A 21335-nucleotide genomic window follows, 5' to 3' on the forward strand; every position below is an offset into this window, starting at 1 on the left:
GTGAGACCAGTTTTAGATTCCGACGCTTCACTTCAGGTTGACTGTATCCCTTGGACCTACACATTGACGATGTAACACAGAAATTACATCGGAATTAAATACAAAAGACACAATGCCGACATTAGTACAAGAAGACTGAGTCTTCTTACTGTCTATGCTCTGGGCCTTCCCTGTGAGACCAGTTTTAGAATCCGATTCTTCACTTGAGGTTTACTGTATCGCTTGGACATTCACTTTAAGGATGAAACACAAAAATAGCATCGGAATTAAATACAAAAAACAGAAGGTCGCATTAAGTACTAAAAGATTGACTTTTCTTAGTGTCTATGTTTGAGCCTCTCCTGTGTCACCAGTTTTAGATTCTGATGCACGACTGCAAGTTTACTGTAGCCCCTGGGCCTTCACTTTGACGATGAAACACAGGAATTGCATCTGAATTAAATACAAAGGGCACAATGCCGACTTAAGTACAAGCAGACTGACTTCTCATGGTATCAATGCTTCGAGCCTGACCTGTGTCACCAGTTTTAGATTACGATGCACAACTGCAGATTTACTGTATCCCTTGGACCTTCACATTGACGATGTAGCACAGAAGTTGCATGGCAACTAAATACAAAAGGCACAGTGTAGAATTAAGTACAAGAAGACTGGGTCTTCTTACGGTCTATGAATTGAGCCTCTGCTGTGAGACCAGTTTTGGATTCCGATGCTTCACTTCAGGTTTACTGTATCCCTTAGACCTTCACGTTGACAATGATACTCATTAATGGCATCGGAATTAAATACAAAAGGCACAATGCCGACATAAGTACAAGAAGACTGCGTCTTCTTACTGCCTATGATTTGAGTCTTTCCTGTGTCACCAGCTTTAGATTCCGATGCGTCACTTCAGGTTTACTCTATCCCTAGGACCTTCACATTGGCGATGAAACACATAAATTACATTGGAATTAAATACAAAAGGCACAATGCCGGCTTAAGTACAAGAAGCCGGAATCTTCTTAACGTCTATGTTTTGAGCCTTTCCTGTGAGACCAGTTTTAGATTCCGTGTCTTCACTTCAGGTTTACTGTATCCCTTAGACCTTCACTTTGAAGACGAAACACAGAAATTGCATCGGAATTAAATAAAAAAGGCAGAATGCCGACTTAAGTACAAGAAGACTGACTATTCTTAGTGTCTATTTATTGAGCCATTGTTGTGTCACCAGTTTTAGATTCCGATGCTCAACTGCAAATTTACTGCATCGCTACGACCATCACATTGACGATGAAACACAGAACTTGCATCGGAATTAAATACAAAGTGCACAATGCAGACTTAAGTACAAGAAGACTGAGTTTTCTTGCTGTCTTTGTTATGAGCCTTCCCTGTGAGACCAGTTTTAGATTCCGATGCACAACTGCAGGTTTACTGCATCCCTTGGACCTTCACATTGACGATGAAACACAGAAATTGCATCGAAAATTAATACAAAAGGCACAATGCTGACTTAAGTAGAGGAAGACTGAGTTTTCTTGCTGTCTATGCCCTGGGCCTTCCCTGTGAGACCAGTTTTAGATTCCGATTCTTCACTTCAGGTTTACTGTATCCCTCAACATTCACTTTGACGATGAAACACAGTAATTGCATCGGAATTAAATACAAAGGGCATAACGCCGGCTTATGTTCAAGAAAACTGACATTTCTTAGTGTCTATGATTTGAGCCTTTCCTGTGAGACCAGTTTTAGTTGCTAATCCTTCACTTCAGGTTTATTCTATCACTTGGACCTATACTATGACTTGGAAACACAGAAATTGCATCGGATTTAAATACAAAAGGCACAATGCCGACTTAAGTACAAGCAGACTGACTTCTCATAGTGTCTATGCTTCGTGATTGACCTGTGTCACCAGTTTTAGATTCCGATGCGCAACTGCAGATTTACTGTATTCTTTGGACGTTCACATCGTCGAAGTAGCACCGAAATTGCATCGTAACTAAATACAAAAGGCACAATGCCGAATTAAGTACAAGAAGACTGAGTCTTCTTACGGTCTTTGAATTGAGCCTTTGCTGTGAGACCAGTTTTAGATTCCGATGCTTCACTTCAGGCTTACTGTATCCCTTAGACCTTCACGTTGACGATGATACTCATTAATTGCATCGAAATTAAATACAAAAGGCACAATGCCGACATAAGTACAAGAAGACTGCGTCTTCTTACTGCCTATGATTTGAGTCTTTCGTGTGTCACCAGCTTTAGACTCCGATGCGTCACTTCAGGTTTACTGTATCCCTTGAACCTTCACATTGACGATGAAACACAGAAATTGCATCGGAACTAAATACAAAAATCGCACAATGCCGACTTAAGAAGAAAAAGACTGTGTTTTCTTGGTGTCTATGATTTGAGCCATACCTGTGAGACCAGTTTTAGATTTCGATGCTTCACGTCAGGTTTACTGTATCCCTTGGACCTTCACATTGACGATGAAACACTGAAATTGCATCGGAATGAAATGCGAAAGGCACAATGCCGACTTAAGTACAAGAAGACTGAGTCTAATTACCGACTATGTTGTTAACCTTTACTGAGAGACTGGTTTTATAATCCGTGGCTTCACTCCAGGTTTACTGTATCACCTGTACCTTCACGTTGACGATGAAACACAAAAATTGCATAGGAATTAAATACAAAAGGCACAATGCCGACCTAAGTTGAAGATGACTGAGTTTTTTTGCTGTCTATGCTTTGAGAATTCAATCTGAGACCAGTTTTAGACTCCGGTGCTTCACGTCATTTTTACTGCATCCATTGGACCATCACATTGACAATGAAACACAGAAATTGCAACGGAATAAATACAAAGGGCACAATGCCGATTTAAGCAGAAGAAGGATGAGTTCTCTTGCTGTCTATGCTTTAAGCCTTCCCTGCGAGACCAGTTTTAGATTCCGATGCTTCACCTCAGGTTTACTGTATCCCTTGGACCTTCACTTTGACGATGAAACACAGAAATTGCATCGGAATTAAATACAAAAGGCACAATCCCTCCTCAAGTACAAGAAGACTGACTATTCTTAGTGTCTATGCTTTGAGCCGGTCCTGTGTCACCGGGTTTAGATTCTGATGCTCAACTGCACATTTACTGCATCCCTTGGACCATCATATTGACGATGATACACAGAAAGTGCATCGGAATTAAATACAAGGGGCACAATGCCGACTTAAGTAGATAAAGACTGAGTTTTCTTGCCGTCTATGTTTTGAGACTTCCCTGTGAGACCAGTTTTAGACTCCGATGCATCACGGCAGGTTTACTGTATCCCTTGGACCTTCACATTGACGATGAGTCCACAGAAATTGCATCGGAATTAAATACAAAAGGCACAATGCCGACTTAAGTACACGAAGACTGTGTCTTCTAACCGTCTAGGTTTTGAGCCTTTAATGTGAGACCAGTTTTAGATTCCAATGCTTCACTTCATATTTACTGTATCCCTCGGACCTTCACATTGACGATGAAACGCAACAATTGCGACGGAATTAAACACAACAGGCACCATGCCGACTAAAGTACAAGATGACTGACTTTTTTTAGTGGCTATGTTTTGAGCCTTACCTGTGTCACCAGTTTTACATACCGATGCACTGCGGAGCTACTATATCCCTTGGACCTTAACATTGACGATGAAACACAGAAAATGCATCGAAATTAAATACAAAATGCACCATGCCGACTTGAGTACGTGTAGACTGACTTTTCTTAGTGTCTATGTTTTGAGCCTTACCTGTGAGACCAGTTTTAGACTCCAATGCTTCACTACAGGTTTACTGTATCCCTTGGACCTTCACATTGACGATGAAACGCAACAATTGCATCGGAATTAAACACAACAGGTACAATGTAGACTTAAGTACAAGAAGTCTGACTTTTGTTAGTGTCTATGCTTTGAGCCTATCATGTGTCACCAGTTACAGAATCTGATGCACAATTGCAGTTTTACTGTATCCCTTGTACTTTCACATTGACGATGAAACACAGAAATTGCATCGGAATTAAATACTAAAGGCACAATGCCGACTAAAGTTCAAGAAGACTGACTTATCTTACTGTCTATGATTTTAGCCATTCCTGTGAGATCAGTTTTCGATTCCGATGCTTCACTTCAGGCTTACTGTATCTCTTGGACTTTCACATTGACGATGAAACACAGAAATTGCATCAGAATTGAATACAAAAGGCACAATGCCGACTTACGTAAAAGAAGACAGACTTTTCTTAGTGTCTATCTTTTGAGCCTTTCCTGTGACACCAGTTTTAGGTTCCGATGCTTCACATCAGGTTTACTGTATCCCTTTAAGCTTCACATTGACGATGTAACACAGAATTTGCATGGGAATTAAATACAAAAGGGACAATGTCGACTTCAGTACTAGACGACTGTGTCTCCTTACTGTCTATGATTTGAGCCTTCCCTGTGAGACCAGTTTTAGATTCCGATGCTTCACTTCAAGTTTGCTGTATCCCTTGGACCTTCACATTGACGATGCTACACAGTAATTGCAACGGAATTAAATACAAAAGACACAATGCTGACTTAAGTACAAAAAGACTGACATTTCTTAGTGTCTACGTTTCGAACCTGTCCTGTGTCAGCAGTTTTAGATTCCGATGCTTCAGTTCAGGTTTACTGTATCCCTTGGACCTTCACATTGACTATGCAACACAGTAATTGCATCGGCACAATGCCGACTTAAGTACAAGAAGACTGACTTTTCTTAGTGTCTATGTTTCGAACCTGTCCTGTGGCACCAGTTTTAGATTCCAATGCACAACTGCAGGTTTACTGTATCCCTTAAACCTTTACATTGAAGATGAAACACAGAAATTGTATCTGAATTAAATTCAAAAGGCACAATGCCGACTTACGTACAAGAAGACTGAGTCTTGTTACAGTCTATGTTTTGAGACTTCCCTGTGAGACCAATTTTAGATTCCGAAGCCACACGTCAGGTTTAATGTATCCCTTGGGCCTTCACATTGACGATGAAACACTCAAATTGCATCGGAATTAAATACAAAAAGGCACAATGCCGACTTAAGTACAAGAAGACTGCGTCTTCTTACTGTCTATGTTTTGAGCCATTCCTGTGTCACCAGTTTTAGATTCCGATGCTTCACTTCAGGTTTACTGTATCACTTGGACCTTCACATTGACGTTGAAACACAGAAAATGCATCGGAATTGATTACAAAGGCACAATGCCACCTTAGGTAGAAGAAGACTGACATCTCTTAGTGCCTATGTTTCGAACCTGTCCTGTGTCACCAATTTAAGATTCCGATGCAATACTGCAGGTTTACTCTATCCCTTGGAACTTTACATTGACGATGAAACACAAAATTTCATTGGAATTAAATACAAAGGCCGCAATGCCGACTTAAGTACAAGAAGACTGCATCTTCTTACTGTCTATGTTTTGAGCCTTTCCGGTGTCACCAGTTTAAGATTCAGATGCGTCACTTAAGATTTTCTGTATCCCTTGGACCTACACTTTGACGATGAAACACAAACATTCCATCGGAATTGAATACTAATAGCACAATGTCGACTTAAGTACAAGATGACTGAGTCTTCCTACTCTCTACGCTTTGAGCCTTTCCTGTGTTACCAGCTTTAGATTCCGATGAACAACTGCAGGTTTACTGTCTCCCATGGACCTTCACATTGACGATGAAACACAGTAATTGCATCGGAATGAAAGATAAAAGGCACAATGCCAACTTAATTACAAGAACACTGACTTTTCTTAGTGTCTATGTTTCGAGCCTTTCCTGTGTCACCAGTTTTAGATTCCAATCCGCAACTGCAGATTTACTGCATCCCTTGGACCGTCACATTAACGATAAAACACAAAAATTGCATCGGAATTAAATACAGAGGGCACATTGCCGACTTAGGTAGGAGAAGACTGAGTATTGTTGCTGTCTACGCTTTGAGCAATCCCTGTGAGACCAGTTTTGGACTCCTATGCTTCAGGTTAGGTTTACTGTATCCATTGGACCTTCACATTGGCGGTGAAATACAAAAATTTGCATCGGAATTAAATACAAAAGGCACAATGCCGAATTAAGTAGAAGAAGACTGACTGTTCTTACCGTCTACGTTTTGAGCCTTTCGTGTGAGACCAGTATTAGATTCCGATGCTTCACGCCAGGTTTACTGTATCCCTTGGTCCATAAAATTGACGATGAAACACAGAAATTGCATCGGAATTAAATACAAAAGCACAATGCCGACTTAAGTACAAGAAGAATGAGTCTTCTTAGTGTCTATGATTCGAGCCTTTCCTGTGTCACCAGCTTTAGATTCCGATGCCCAACTGCAGGTTTACTGTATCCTTTGGACCTTCACATTGACGATGAAACACAGTAATTTCATCGGAATGAAAGACAAAAGGCACAATGCCAACTTAAGTACAGGAACACTGACTTTTCTTAGTGTCAATAATTCGAGCCTGTCCTGTGTCACCAGTTTTAGATTGCGATGCACAATTGCAGGTTTACTGTACACCTTGGACCTTCACATAGACGATGAAACACAGAACTTGCATCGGAATTAAATAGAAAAGGCACAATACCGAATTAAGTTCCAGAAGACTGAGTCTTCTTTCTGTCTATGATTTGATCCTTCCCTGTGTCACCAGCTTTTGATTCCAATGCTTCACTTCAGGTTTACTGTATCTGTTGGATCTTCACACTGACAATGAAACACAGAAATTGCATCGCAATAAGTACAAAAGGTACTATGCTGACTGAAGTACATAAAGACTGAGAAATCTTACCGTCTATGATCTGAGCCTTTCCTGTGAGACCAGTTTTAGATTCCGATGCACAACTGCAGATTTCCTGTATCCCTTGAACATTAACATTGACGATGAAACACAGAAATTGCATCGAAATTAAATACGAAAGGTACCATGCCGACTTTAGTACAGGAAGACTAAGTCTTCTTACCGTCTATGATTTGAGCCTATCCTGTGTCACCAGTTTTAGATTCCGATACGCAACTGAAGATTTACTGCATCCCTTGGACATTCACATTGACGATGAAACACAAAAACCTGCATCAGAATTAAATACAAAGGGCACATTCCCAACTTATGTAGAAGACGACTGGGTTTTTTTGCTGTCTATGTTTTGAGCCTTCCCTGTGAGATCAGTTTTAGTTTCCGATGCTTCACGTCAAGTTTACTGCATCCCTTGGACCTTCACATTGGCGATGAATCACAGAATTTGAATCGGACTTAAATACAAAAGGCACAATGCCGAATTAAGTACAAGAAGACTGATTCTTCTTACCGTCTATGATTTGAGCTTTTCATGTGAGACCAGTTTCAGATTCCGATGCTTCATTTCAGGTTTACTGTATCCCTTGGACATTCACATTGACGATAAAAAACAGAAATTGCATCGGAATGAAATGCAAAATGCACAATGCCGACTTACGTAGAAGAAGACTGACTTTTCTTAGTGTCTATGATTCCAGCATTTCCTGTGTCACCAGTTTTATATTTTAGAGTTAACTGCAGGTTATCTGTTTCCCTTGGACCTTCACTTTGACGGTGTAACACAGAAATTGCATGGCAATTAGATACAAAAGGCACAATGCCGACTTATGTACAAGAAGACTGAATCTTCTTAGCTTCTATGATTTGAGCCTCTCCTGTGAGACCTCTTTTAGATTCCGATGCTTCACTTCAGGTTTACTGTATCACTTAGGCCTTCACTTTGACGATGAAACACAAAAATTGCATCGGAATTAAATACAAAATGCACAATGTTGACTTAAGTAAAAAAAGACTGACTTTCCTTAGTGTCAATTTTTTGAATCTCCCCTGTGAGACCAGTATTAGATTCCGATGCTTCACGTCAGGTTTACTGTATCCCTTGGACCTTCACTTTGACGATGACACACAAAAATTGCATCGGAATTATATACAAAAGGCACAATTCCGAATTAAGTAGAAAAAGACTGAGTCTTCTCACCGTCTATGCTTTGAGCCTTCCTGTGAGACCAGTTTTAGATTCTGATGCTTCAATTGAGGTTTACTGTGTACCTTGGACATTCACTTTGACGATGAAACACAAAAATAGAAACCGAATTAAATACAAAAGGCACAAGGCCGCCTTAAGTACAACAAAACTGAATTTTCTTAGTGTCTATGATTTGAGTCTTTCCTGTGTCACCAGTTTTAGAATCCGATTCACAACTGCTGGTTTATTGTTTCTCTTGGACATTCACATTGACCGTGGAACACAGGAGTTGCATCGGAATTATATACAAAAGGCACAATGCTGTCTTGAGTACAGGAAGACTGACATTTCATAGTTTCTATGTTGTGAGCCTTTCCTGTGTCACCTGTTTCAGATTCAGATGCACAACTGCATTTTTACTGTAACCCTAGGGCCTTCACATTGACGATGAAACATAGAAATTACATCGTCATTAAACACAAAGGGCACAATGCCGACCTTAGTAAAAGAAGACTGAGTCTTCTTACTGTCTATGCTTGGGGCCCTGCCTGTGAGAGCGGTTTTAGCTTCCGATTCTTCACTTCAGGTTTACTGTATTCCATGGACATTCACTTTGACGATGAAACACAAAAATAGCATCCGAATTAAATACGAGATGCACAAGGCCGCCTTAAGTACAGGAAGACTGACTTTTTTTAGTGTCTATGTTTTGAGCGTATCCTGTGTCACCAGTTTTAGATTCCGATGCACAACTGCAGTTTTATTGTATCACTTGGACCTCCACAATGACGATGAAACACAGAAATTTCATCGGAATTAAATACAAAATGCACAATGCCGACTTAAGTACAAGAAGACTGAGTCTTCCCACCGTCAATGCTTTGCGCCTTTCCTGTGAGACCAGTTTTAGATTCCGATGGTTCACGTCAGGTTTACGGTATACCGTGGTCTTTTAAACTGACGATGTAACACAAAAATTGCATCCGAAGTGAATACAAAAGCCACAATGCCGACTTATGTACAGGAAGACTGACATTTCATAGAGTCTATGTTTTGAGCCTTTCCAGAGTCACCAGTTCGAGATTCCGATGCACAACTTGCAGGTTTACTGTATCCCTTGTGCCTTCACATTGACGATGAAACACAGGAATTGCATCGGAATTAAATACAAAAGGTACAATGCCGACTTAAGTACAAGAACACTGTATCTTCTTACAGAGTATGTTTGAGCCTTTCCTGTGAGACCAGTGTTAGATTCCGATTCCTCACTTGAGGTTTACCGTATAATTTGGACCTTCACTTTGTCGGTGAAACACAAAAATTGTATCGGAATTAAATTCAAAAGGCACAATGCTGACTTAAGTACAAGAAGACTGACTTTTCTTAGTGTCTATGTTATGAGCCTTCCCTGTGAGACCAGTTTTAGATTCCGATGCTTCAAGTCAGGTTTACTGTATCCCTTGGACCTTCACGTTGACGATGGAACGCAAAAAGTGCATCGGAATTAAACACAAAAGGCACATTGCCGACTTCAGTACATGAAGACTGAGTCTTCTTACTGTCCATGCTTTGAGCCTTTCTTGTGTCACCAGTTTTAGATTCCGATGCACAACTGCAGGTTTACTGCATCCCTTGGACCTTCTAATGGACGATGAATCACAGAAATTGCATCGGAATTAATCAGAAAACGCACTATGCCGACTTAAGTACAAGAAGACTGAGTCTTGTCACCATCTATGCTTTGAGTCTTTCCTGTGAGAACAGTTTTAGATTCCGATGCTTCACTTGAGGTTTACTGTATCATTCGGACTTTTACTTTGACGATAAAACACAAAAATTGCATCGGAGTTAAATACAAAAGGCACAATGCCGACTTAGGTAGAAGAAGACTGAGTACTCTTGCTGTATATGTTTTGATTCTTCCCTGTGAGACCAGTTTTAGATTCCGATGTTTCACGTTAGATTTACTGTATACCTTCGGCCTCAAACTGACGATAAAACACAAAATTTGCATCCGAATTAAATACAAAGGGCACAGGAAAGGCTCAAATCATAGACACTATGAAAAGCCAGTCTTTCTGTACTTTACAGGATGACTGGCTTTTCATAGTGTCTACGATTTTAGCCTTTCCTGAGTCACCAGTTTGAGATTCCGATGCACAACTGCAGGTATAGTGTATCCCTTGTAACTTCACATTGACGATGAAACACAGAAATTGCATCGGAATTGAATACAAAATGCACAATGTCGACTTAAGTACAATTACACTGAATTTTCTTAGTGTCAATGTTTTTGAGCCTACCCTGTATCACCAGTTTAAGATTCCGATGCACAACTGCAGTTTTACTGTATCCCTTGGACCTTCACATTGACGATGATACACAGAAATTGCATCGGAACTACATACAAAAGGCATAGTGCCGACTCAAGTACAAGATGACTGAGGCTTCCTACTGTATATGCTTTGGGCCTTTCCTTTGAGACCAGTTTATAGATTCCGATTCTTCACTTCAGGTTTATCGTATCCCTTGGACATCCACTGTGATGATGAAACACAAAAATAGCATCCGAATTAAATACAAAATGCACAAGGCCGCCATAAGTACAAGAAGACTGACTTTTCTTAGTGTCTATGTTTTGAGCCTTTCCCGTGCACCAGTTTTTGAATCCGATGAACAACTGCTGGTTTACTGTATCCCTTGGACCTTCACATTATCGATGAAACACAGATATTGCATCGGTATTAAACACAAAATGCACAATGCCGACTTTAGTACAAGAAGACTGAGTCTTCCTACTGTATATGCTTTGGGCCTTTCCTTTGAGACCAGTTTATAGATTCCGATTCTTCACTTCAGGTTTATCGTATCCCTTGGACATCCACTGTGATGATGAAACACAAAAATAGCATCCGAATTAAATACAAAATGCACAAGGCCGCCATAAGTACAAGAAGACTGACATTTCTTAGTGGCTATGTTTTGAGAGTTCTCCTGTGTCGCCAGATTTTGAATCCGATGCACAACTGCTGGTTTACTGTATCCCTTGGCCCTTGACATTGACAATGAAACACAGTAATAGCATCGGAATTAAAATCAAGAGGCACAATGCCGAATTTGTACAAGAAGGCTGACTATTCTTTGTGACAATGATGTGAGCCTTTCCTGTGAAACCAGTTTTAGAATACGATGCTTCACGTCAGGTTTACTGTATCCGTTGGACATTCACTTTGACGATGAAACACAAAAATAGCATCCGAATTAAATACAAAACGGTCAAGGCCGCCTTAAGTACAAGAAGACGGACTTTTCTTTGTGTCTGTGTTTAAGCCTTTCTTGTGTCACTAGTTTAAGATTCCGATGCACGACTGCAGGTTTACTGTATCTCGTGGACCTACACTTTGATGATGAAACACAAAAATTGCATCGAAATTAAATGCAAAAGGCACAATGCCGACTTAAGTACAGGAAGACTGACTTTTCTCGGTGTCTATGCTTTGAGCCTTTCCTGTGTCACCAGTTTGAGATTCCGATGCTCAACTGTAGATTTACTGCATCACTCGGACCTTCACATTGACGATGAAACACAGAAATTGCTTTGGAATTATATTCAATGGGCACAATGACGACTTAAGTACAAAAAGACTGTGTGTTCCTACCGTGTATGTTTTGAGCATTTCCTGTGAGACCAGTTTTAGATTCCAATGCTTCACTTCATGTTTACTGTAACCCTTGGACCTTCACATTGGCGATGAAACACAGAAATTGCATCGGAATTAAATAAAAAATGCACAATGCCGACTTAAGTACAAGAGGTCTGAGTCTTCTTACCGTCAATGCTTTGAGAATTTCCTGTGAGAGCAGTTTTAGAAATCGATGCTTCACTTCAGGTTTACTGTATCCCTTGGGACTTCATTTTGACGATGAAACACAGAAATTGCTTCGGAATTAAATACAAGAGGCACAATGCCAACAATAGTAAAAGAAGACTCAGTCTTCTTACCGTCTATGTTATGAGCCTTTACTGAGAGACCAGTTTTTGATTCCGATGCTTCACCTCATGTTCACTGTATCCCTTGGACCTTTACTTTGACGATGATACACAGAAATTGCATCGGAATTAAATACAAAAGACACAATGCCGTCATAAGTACAAGAAGACTGACTTTTCTTAGTGTCTATGTTTCGAGCCTTTCCTGTGTCACCAGTTTTAGATTCCAATCCGCAACTGCAGATTTACTGCATCCCTTGGACCGTCACATTAACGATAAAACACAAAAATTGCATCGGAATTAAATACAGAGGGCACATTGCCGACTTAGGTAGGAGAAAACTGAGTATTCTTGCTGTCTATGCTTTGAGCAATCCCTGTGAGACCAGTTTTGGACTCCTATGCTTCAGGTTAGGTTTACTGTATCCATTGGACCTTCACATTGGCGATGAAATACAAAAATTTGCATCGGAATTAAATACAAAAGGCACAATGCCGAATTAAGTAGAAGAAGACTGACTGTTCTTACCGTCTACGTTTTGAGCCTTTCGTGTGAGACCAGTATTAGATTCCGATGCTTCACGCCAGGTTTACTGTATCCCTTGGTCCATAAAATTGACGATGAAACACAGAAATTGCATCGGTATTAAATACAAAAGCACAATGCCGACTTAAGTACAAGAAGAATGAGTCTTCTTAGTGTCTATGATTCGAGCCTTTCCTGTGTCACCAGCTTTAGATTCCGATGCCCAACTGCAGGTTTACTGTATCCTTTGGACCTTCACATTGACGATGAAACACAGTAATTTCATCGGAATGAAAGACAAAAGGCACAATGCCAACTTAAGTACAGGAACACTGACTTTTCTTAGTGTCAATAATTCGAGCCTGTCCTGTGTCACCAATTTTAGATTGCGATGCACAATTGCAGGTTTACTGTACACCTTGGACCTTCACATAGACGATGAAACACAGAACTTGCATCGGAATTAAATAGAAAAGGCACAATGCCGAATTAAGTTCCAGAAGACTGAGTCTTCTTTCTGTCTATGATTTGATCCTTCCCTGTGTCACCAGCTTTTGATTCCAATGCTTCACTTCAGGTTTACTGTATCTGTTGGATCTTCACACTGACGATGAAACACAGAAATTGCATCGCAATAAGTACAAAAGGTACTATGCTGACTGAAGTACATAAAGACTGAGAAATCTTACCGTCTATGATCTGAGCCTTTCCTGTGAGACCAGTTTTAGATTCCGATGCACAACTGCAGATTTCCTGTATCCCTTGAACATTAACATTGATGATGAAACACAGAAATTGCATCGAAATTAAATACGAAAGGTACCATGCCGACTTTAGTACAGGAAGACTAAGTCTTCTTACCGTCTATGATTTGAGCCTCTCCTGTGAGACCTCTTTTAGATTCCGATGCTTCACGTCAGGTTTACTGTATCCCTTGGACCTTCACTTTGACGATGACACACAAAAATTGCATCGGAATTATATACAAAAGGCACAATTCCGAATTAAGTAGAAAAAGACTGAGTCTTCTCACCGTCTATGCTTTGAGCCTTCCTGTGAGACCAGTTTTAGATTCTGATGCTTCAATTGAGGTTTACTGTGTACCTTGGACATTGACTTTGACGATGAAACACAAAAATAGAAACCAAATTAAATACAAAAGGCACAAGGCCGCCTTAAGTACAACAAAACTGAATTTTCTTAGTGTCTATGATTTGAGTCTTTCCTGTGTCACCAGTTTTAGAATCCGATTCACAACTGCTGGTTTATTGTTTCTCTTGGACATTCACATTGACCGTGGAACACAGGAGTTGCATCGGAATTATATACAAAAGGCACAATGCTGTCTTAAGTACAGGAAGACTGACATTTCATAGTTTCTATGTTGTGAGCCTTTCCTGTGTCACCTGTTTCAGATTCAGATGCACAACTGCAGTTTTATTGTATCACTTGGACCTCCACAATGACGATGAAACACAGAAATTTCATCGGAATTAAATACAAAATGCACAATGCCGACTTAAGTACAAGAAGACTGAGTCTTCCCACCGTCAATGCTTTGCGCCTTTCCTGTGAGACCAGTTTTAGATTCCGATGGTTCACGTCAGGTTTACGGTATACCGTGGTCTTTTAAACTGACGATGTAACACAAAATTTGCATCCGAAGTGAATACAAAAGCCACAATGCCGACTTATGTACAGGAAGACTGACATTTCATAGTGTCTATGTTTTGAGCCTTTCCAGAGTCACCAGTTCGAGATTCCGATGCACAACTTGCAGGTTTACTGTATCCCTTGTGCCTTCACATTGACGATGAAACACAGGAATTGCATCGGAATTAAATACAAAAGGTACAATGCCGACTTAAGTACAAGAACACTGTATCTTCTTACAGCGTATGTTTGAGCCTTTCCTGTGAGACCAGTGTTAGTTTCCGATGCCTCACTTGAGGTTTACCATATAATTTGGACCTTCACTTTGTCGGTGAAACACAAAAATTGCATCGGAATTAAATTCAAAAGGCACAATGCTGACTTAAGTACAAGAAGACTGACTTTTCTTAGTGTCTATGTTATGAGCCTTCCCTGTGAGACCAGTTTTAGATTCCGATGCTTCAAGTCAGGTTTACTGTATCCCTTGGACCTTCACGTTGACGATGGAACGCAAAAAGTGCATCGGAATTAAACACAAAAGGCACATTGCCGACTTCAGTACATGAAGACTGAGTCTTCTTACTGTCCATGCTTTGAGCCTTTCTTGTGTCACCAGTTTTAGATTCCGATGCACAACTGCAGGTTTACTGCATCCCTTGGACCTTCTAATGGACGATGAATCACAGAAATTGCATCGGAATTAATCAGAAAACGCACTATGCCGACTTAAGTACAAGAAGACTGAGTCTTGTCACCATCTATGCTTTGAGTCTTTCCTGTGAGAACAGTTTTAGATTCCGATGCTTCACTTGCGGTTTACTGTATCATTCGGACTTTCACTTTGACGATAAAACACAAAAATTGCATCGGAGTTAAATACAAAAGGCACAATGCCGACTTAGGTAGAAGAAGACTGAGTACTCTTGCTGTATATGTTTTGATTCTTCCCTGTGAGACCAGTTTTAGATTCCGATGTTTCACGTTAGATTTACTGTATACCTTCGGCCTCAAACTGACGATAAAACACAAAATTTGCATCCGAATTAAATACAAAGGGCACAGGAAAGGCTCAAATCATAGACACTATGAAAAGCCAGTCTTCCTGTACTTTACAGGATGACTGGCTTTTCATAGTGTCTACGATTTTAGCCTTTCCTGAGTCACCAGTTTGAGATTCCGATGCACAACTGCAGGTATAGTGTATCCCTTGTACCTTCACATTGACGATGAAACACAGAAATTGCATCGGAATTGAATACAAAATGCACAATGCCGACTTAAGTACAATTACACTGAATTTTCTTAGTGTCAATGTTTTTGAGCCTACCCTGTATCACCAGTTTAAGATTCCGATGCACAACTGCAGTTTTACTGTATCCCTTGGACCTTCACATTGACGATGATACACAGAAATTGCATCATAACTACATACAAAAGGCATAGTGCCGACTTAAGTACAAGATGACTGAGTCTTCTTACTGTCTATGCTTTGGGCCATCCCTGTGATACCAGTTTTAGTTTCCGATTCTTCACTTCAGGTTTACTGTAGCCGTTGGACATTCGCTTGTATGATGAAACACAAAAATAGCACCCAAATTAAATACAAAAGGCACAAGGCCGCCTTAAGTACAAGAAGACTGACTTTTCTTGGTGTCTATGTTTTGAGCCTTTCCCGTGCACCAGTTTTTGAATCCGATGAGCAACTGCTGGTTTACTGTATCCCTTGGACCTTCACATTATCGATGAAACACAGATATTGCATCGGTATTAAACACAAAATGCACAATGCCGACTTTAGTACAAGAAGACTGAGTCTTCCTACTGTATATGCTTTGGGCCTTTCCTTTGAGACCAGTTTATAGATTCCGATTCTTCACTTCAGGTTTACCGTATCCCTTGGACATCCACTGTGACGATGTAACACAAAAATAGCATCCGAATTAAATACAAAATGCACAAGGCCGCCATAAGTACAAGAAGACTGACATTTCTTAGTGTCTATGTTTTGAGAGTTCTCCTGTGTCGCCAGATTTTGAATCCGATTCACAACTGCTGGTTTACTGTATCCCTTGGCCCTTGACACTGACAATGAAACACAGTGATAGTATCGGAATTAAAATCAAGAGGCACAATGCCGAATTTGTACAAGAAGGCTGACTATTCTTTGTGACAATGATGTGAGCCTTTCCTGTGAAACCAGTTTTAGAATACGATGCTTCACGTCAGGTTTACTGTATCCGTTGGACATTCACTTTGACGATGAAACACAAAAATAGCATCCGAATTAAATACAAAACGGTCAAGGCCGCCTTAAGTACAAGAAGACGGACTTTTCTTTGTGTCTGTGTTTAAGCCTTTCTTGTGTCACTAGTTTAAGATTCCGATGCACGACTGCAGGTTTACTGTATCTCGTGGACCTACACTTTGATGATGAAACACAAAAATTGCATCGAAATTAAATGCAAAAGGCACAATGCCGACTTAAGTACAGGAAGAATGACTTTTCTCGGTGTCTATGCTTTGAGCCTTTCCTGTGTCACCAGTTTGAGATTCCGATGCTCAACTGTAGATTTACTGCATCACTCGGACCTTCACATTGACGATGAAACACAGAAATTGCTTTGGAATTATATTCAATGGGCACAATGACGACTTAAGTACAAAAAGACTGTGTGTTCTTACCGTGCATGTTTTGAGCATTTCCTGTGAGACCAGTTTTAGATTCCAATGCTTCACTTCATGTTTACTGTAACCCTTGGACCTTCACATTGGCGATGAAACACAGAAATTGCATCGGAATTAAATACAAAATGCACAATGCCGACTTAAGTACAAGAGGTCTGAGTCTTCTTACCGTCAATGCTTTGAGAATTTCCTGTGAGAACAGTTTTAGAAATCGATGCTTCACTTCAGGTTTACTGTATCCCTTGGCCCTTCATTTTGACGATGAAACACAGAAATTGCTTCGGAATTAAATACAAGAGGCACAATGCCAACAATAGTATAAGAAGACTGAGTCTTCTTACCGTCTATGTTATGAGCCTTTACTGAGAGACCAGTTTTTGATTCTGATGCTTCACCTCATGTTCACTGTATCCCTTGGACCTTTACTGTGACGATGATACACAGAAATTGCATCGGAATTAAATACAAAAGACACAATGACGTCATAAGTACAAGAAGACTGACTTTTCTTAGTGTCTATGTTTCGAGCTTTTCCTCTGTCTCCATTTTTAGATTCCGATGCTCAACTGGATATTTACTGTATCCCTTCGACCTTCACATTGACGATGAATCACAGAATTTGCATCAGAATTAAATACAAAAGTCACAATGCCGACTTAAGTAGAAGAAGTTGTGAGATTTTTTGCTGTCTGTGTTTTGGGCCTTCCCTCTGAGACCAGTATTAGATTCCAATGCTTCACGTCAGTTGTACGGTATCCCTTGGATCTTCACTTTGACGATGAAACACAGTAATTGCATCGGAATTAAATACAAAAGGCACAATGCCGACTTAAGTACAAGAAGACTGAGTCTTCTTACTGTCTATGTTTTGGGCCTTTCTGTGAGACCAGTTTTAGATTCCGATGCTTCACTTCAGGTTTACTGTATCCCTTGGATCTTCACTTTGACGATGAAACACAGAAATTGCATCGGAATAAAGTACAAAAGGCACAATGCCGACCTGAGGACAGGAAGACTGAGATTTCTTGCTGTCAATGTTTTGAGTCTTCCGCGTGAGACCAGTTTTAGATTCCGATGCTTCACCTCATGTTTACTGTATCCCTTGGACCTTCACATTGACGATGAAACACAGAAATTGCATCGGAATTAAATACAAAAGGCACAATGACGACTTAAGTACTAGAGGTCTTAGTCTTCTTACCGTCAATGTTTTGAGCCTTTCCTGTGAGAGCAGTTTTAGATATCGATGCTTCACTTCAAGTTTACTGTAACCCTTGGACCATCACTTTGACGATGACACACAATAATTGCATCGGAATTAAAAACAAAATTTACAATGCCGGTTTATGTTCAAGAAGACTAACATTTCTTAGTGTCTATGTTTCGAACCTGTCCTGCGTCACCAGTTTTAGATTCAGATGCACAACTGCTGGTTTTCTGTATCCCTGGGACCTTCACATTGAGGATGAAACACAGAAATTGCATCGGAATTAAATACAAAAGGCACAATGCCGACTTAAGTACACGAAGATTGTGTCTTCTTACCGTCTATGTTTTGAGCCTTTAATGTGAGACCAGATTTAGATTCCAATGCTTCACTTCATATTTACTGTATCCCTCGGACCTTCACATTGACGATGAAACGCAACAATTGCGACGGAATTAAACACAACAGGCACAATGCCGACTTAAGTACGAGAAGACTGACTTCTCTTTGTGTTTATGTTTCCAGCCTTTCCTTTGTCACCAGTTTTAGTTTCCGATGCACAACTGCAGGTTTATTGTATCCCATGGACCTTCACTTTGACGATGAAACACAAAAACTGCATAGCAATTAAATACAAAAGGCACAATGCCGACTTAAGTGCAAGAAGACTAACTTTTCATAGTGTCTATGTTTAGAGGCTTTCCTGTGTCACCAGTCTTAGATTCCGATGCTTCACTTTAGGTTTAGTGTATCCCTTGGACCTTCACTTTGCTGATGAAACACAAAAATTGCATCGGAATTAAATACAAAAGGCACAATGGAGACTGAAGTACAAATAGTCTGAGTCTTCTTAACAGCTATGTTTTGAGACCAGTTTTAGATTTCGATGCTTCACTTCAGGTTTAATGTATCCCTTGGACCTTCACGTTGACGATGATACACTGAAATTGCATCGGAATTAGATACTAAGTGCCCAATGCAAAGTTAAGAGCAAGAAGACGGACTTTTCTTAGTTTCTATGGTTCAAATGGATCTGAGCACTATGGTCATCAGTCACCTAGAACTTAGAACTAATTAAACCTAACTAACCTAAGGACAGCACACAACACCCAGGCATCACGAGGCAGAGAAAATCCCTGACCCCGCCGGGAATCGAACCCGGGAACCTGGGCGTGGAAAGCGAGAACGCTACCGCACGACCACGAGATGCGGGCTCTTAGTGTCTATGTTTCCAGCCTTTCATGTGTCACCAGTTTCAGTTTCCGATGCACAACTGCAAGTTTACTGTATCCCATGGACCTTCACATTGACGATGAAACACAGAAATTGCATCGGAATTAAATACAATACGCACAATTCCGACTTAAGTACTAGAAGACAGGTCCTTCTTACCGCCTATGTTTTGAGCCTTCCTGTGGGACCAGTTTTAGATTCCGATGCTTCACCTCATGTTTACTGTATCCCTTGGACCTTCACATTGACGATGAAACACAGAAATTGCATCGGAATTAAATACAAAAGGCACAATGACGACTTAAGTACTAGAGGTCTTAGTCTTCTTACCGTCAATGTTATGAGCCTTTCCTGTGAGAGCAGTTTTAGATATCGATGCTTCACTTCAAGTTTACTGTAACCCTTGGACCATCACTTTGACGATGACACACAATAATTGCATCGGAATTAAAAACAAAATTTACAATGCCGGTTTATGTTCAAGAAGACTAACATTTCTTAGTGTCTATGTTTCGAACCTGTCCTGCGTCACCAGTTTTAGATTCAGATGCACAACTGCTGGTTTTCTGTATCCCTGGGACCTTCACATTGAGGATGAAACACAGAAATTGCATCGGAATTAAATACAAAAGGCACAATGCCGACTTAAGTACACGAAGATTGTGTCTTCTTACCGTCTATGTTTTGAGCCTTTAATGTGAGACCAGATTTAGATTCCAATGCTTCACTTCATATTTACTGTATCCCTCGGACCTTCACATTGACGATGAAACGCAACAATTGCGACGGAATTAAACACAACAGGCACAATGCCGACTTAAGTACGAGAAGACTGACTTCTCTTTGTGTTTATGTTTCCAGCCTTTCCTTTGTCACCAGTTTTAGTTTCCGATGCACAACTGCAGGTTTACTGTATCCCATGGACCTTCACTTTGACGATGAAACACAAAAACTGCATAGCAATTAAATACAAAAGGCACAATGCCGACTTAAGTGCAAGAAGACTAACTTTTCATAGTGTCTATGTTTAGAGGCTTTCCTGTGTCACCAGTCTTAGATTCCGATGCTTCACTTTAGGTTTAGTGTATCCCTTGGACCTTCACTTTGCTGATGAAACACAAAAATTGCATCGGAATTAAATACAAAAGGCACAATGGAGACTGAAGTACAAATAGTCTGAGTCTTCTTAACAGCTATGTTTTGAGACCAGTTTTAGATTTCGATGCTTCACTTCAGGTTTAATGTATCCCTTGGACCTTCACGTTGACGATGATACACTGAAATTGCATCGGAATTAGATACTAAGTGCCCAATGCAAAGTTAAGAGCAAGAAGACGGACTTTTCTTAGTTTCTATGGTTCAAATGGATCTGAGCACTATGGTCATCAGTCACCTAGACCTTAGAACTAATTAAACCTAACTAACCTAAGGACAGCACACAACACCCAGGCATCACGAGGCAGAGAAAATCCCTGACCCCGCCGGGAATCGAACCCGGGAACCTGGGCGTGGAAAGCGAGAACGCTACCGCACGACCACGAGATGCGGGCTCTTAGTGTCTATGTTTCCAGCCTTTCATGTGTCACCAGTTTCAGTTTCCGATGCACAACTGCAAGTTTACTGTATCCCATGGACCTTCACATTGACGATGAAACACAGAAATTGCATCGGAATTAAATACAATACGCACAATTCCGACTTAAGTACTAGAAGACAGGTCCTTCTTACCGCCTATGTTTTGAGCCTTCCTGTGGGACCAGTTTTAGATTCCGATGCTTCACTTGAGAGTTATTGAATCCCTTGGACCTTCACTTTGACGATGAAACACAGAAATTTTATCGGAATTAAATACAAAAGGCACAATGCCGACTTAAAAACAAGAAGACAGAGCCTTCTTACCGTCTATGTTTTGTGCCATTCCTGTGAGACCGGTTTTAGATTCCGATGCTTCACTTCAGGTTTTCTGTATCCCTTGGACCTGCACATTGTCGATGAAACGCAACAATTGCATC

Source organism: Schistocerca serialis, unplaced genomic scaffold (genome assembly GCF_023864345.2).
Source record: "Schistocerca serialis cubense isolate TAMUIC-IGC-003099 unplaced genomic scaffold, iqSchSeri2.2 HiC_scaffold_1352, whole genome shotgun sequence".
In the NCBI taxonomy this organism is placed as follows: domain Eukaryota; kingdom Metazoa; phylum Arthropoda; class Insecta; order Orthoptera; family Acrididae; genus Schistocerca; species Schistocerca serialis.